This window comes from Amborella trichopoda, chromosome 1, assembly GCF_054954075.1.
Source record: "Amborella trichopoda isolate Santa Cruz 75 chromosome 1, AtrichopodaSantaCruz75HAP2 v2.0, whole genome shotgun sequence".
NCBI classification, from domain to species: Eukaryota; Viridiplantae; Streptophyta; class Magnoliopsida; order Amborellales; family Amborellaceae; genus Amborella; species Amborella trichopoda.
The window spans coordinates 18391197-18393696 of NC_142336.1; positions in this window are offsets into that span (position 1 = coordinate 18391197).

The following is a 2500-nucleotide window of genomic DNA, read 5'->3' on the forward strand; positions in this document are numbered from 1 at the left end:
GAAACTAGCATACAAATTTTTTTCTAAAGGGCAACCCATCCCACCACACCACCATGCCCAGTGCACAACAACGTGCGCCCAAATCAGCTTTCCGGGGGTGAACACACACTGGAGCATTGGACCTCAAGCACTGCCCATCCAGGCACATTAGATGGTCTGAGCGAGTCCTAGTGCATCGGAACAGCTGGCGAAGTGAGATGGAACGGCCCGAAGCACACTACAGTGCACTGTGTGGCTTGGATAGTGGGCACCGAGGTACGCGTCTATGCACGGTGTCGCGAGGGCCGGGGGCATTACGCACATGTCTTGGGTAGGGGGCAATGAGGTGCACGTCAAGGCACGATGCATCACCACACGCACGATTGAAAGCAACAGGGCTCGAGGGCCGGTGAGATGCCCAAGCAAAGCACACTAACGCAGCATGGATTGAGGACAGCACGGAGGACGCCTGGGCACACGACGTCACGAGGGTCCATTGGAAGACGAGAAAGGCCGACCCAAGCGGTATGCCAGGTAGGCACCTATCTTGCTAACTAGGCATAGCGCCCCAAGTACCTTCAAGCTGAATGAGCGGGAAGCACCCACGCAGTAAGAGTGGAGGGCACCGAGATGTGCATCTAGGCACACGGCGCCGTGAGGGCCGCCGGGTAGCCGGAGCGAGGCACAACCACGCTGCATGAGTTGACGGATGCGTGGTGAGCACTGAGGTGTGCATCTAGGCACAGCGCATCGACTGTCCACGGGTCATCCCAAGAAAGGCACACCCCAGCAGTATGCGCCTGGTGAGAAACGAGTAGCGCTCCTAGGAACCGCGCCGTGAGTGCTTACGGGTTGAACTAGCTGGGCACAACCACGTGGCATGGGTGGCGAAAACTGAGGTGTGCAGCTAGGCATAGCACATCGAAAGTCTACAGTTGGGCCACAACAAGCCACACCCACGCATTGGCAGCACGCCTAACAAAAAACACATACCTCAGCCTCGTCTCAACCTGGTGCCCACCCTTCCCAATTATGTTTCATGGCTTAAAACACCTGACATTCCTGAGTGACACCTGTTGGGGGTCAAACTAGCATACATTTGGCCTCATCACGACCCATTCCACCTGAGAGCACAATGTTCTATCCTAAGGTGAATCACCACCACACACAAGGTTGAAGGCAGGGAGCCTCGAGGCCGGTGGGATGAACGAGCTAGACAAATCCGCGCAGCATGGGTTGAGGGCTCCATGGTGTGCACCTAGGCACATGGTGCCACGATGGCCTACGCGTAGCCCGTGCAAGGCACACCCGTACAGTTTGCCTGGTGGGCACCGAGGTGTGCACTTAAGTACACGGCATCGCGAGGGTCAGCCAATCGCCGATCAGGGGACACTCAAGCTATGTGCCATGTGTGCATCATGGTATGTGCCTAGGCACAACGCAACAATGGCCTCCAAGTTGCCCTAGCTGGGAACACCCGCGAGCTATGGGTGATGAGCACTAACCTGTGCGCCTAGGCACAATGCATCGACGGTCCACAAGTCAGTAGAGGCGAGTTACACCGAGGTGTGCGTATAGGCCAACGGCGTTGCGAGGGAGTACGGGCTGACCGACTAGGCACACCCATGCAGTATGCTTGGTGGGCACGAAGGTGTGTGCCTAGGCTCACGGTGGGATGAAGGCCAACGGGTTGCCTGAGCTGGGAAAAACCGCGAGCTACGCCTGGTGGGAACCGAGGTGTGCGCCTTGGAACAGTGCATCTACAGTCCACGGGTCAGCTCGAACAAGGCACACCCACGCAGTCAGCGTTGAAGGCTTAGCCGTGTGCGCCTAAGCACACGGCGCCGTGATGGCTTGCGGGTTGCTCAAGCAAGGCACAACCACATAGTTTGCCTGGTGGGCATCGAGATGTGCTCTTAGGCATATGGCGTCGAGCTGAGCGACTTGACAGAGCGCATCCGGGGTCTAAGGGTCAGCCAGAGCTAGCCACACCCACGCATCGGCAGCACACCTAGCAAAAATCCCATACCTCAGCCTCGTCACCTTCCCAATAATGTTTCATGTCTTAAAACTAGCATACATTTGGCCTCATCATGACCCATACTACCTTAGTGCACAATGTTTCATCCTTGAGTGCATCACCACCACACGCGAGGTTGAAGGCAAGGAGCCTCGAGGGCCGGTGGGATGAACGAGCTAGGCATAATCAATTAGCATGGGTTGAAGGCTCCATGTTGTGCGCCTAAGCACACGGTGCCACGATGGCCTATGCATAGCCTGAACAAGGCACACCGGCACAGTTTGCCTGGTGGGCACCGAGGTGTGCACATAGGTACATAGCATCGCGAGGGACTGCCGTTCGCCGAGCAAAGGATACCTAAGCTATATGCCTGGTGTGAACCACGGTGTATCCCTAGGCACAACGCAACAATGGCCTCCAGGTTGCTCTAGCTGGGAACACTCGTGCAGTATGGGTTGTAACCACTAAGCTGTGCGCCTAGGCACAATGCATCGACGTTCC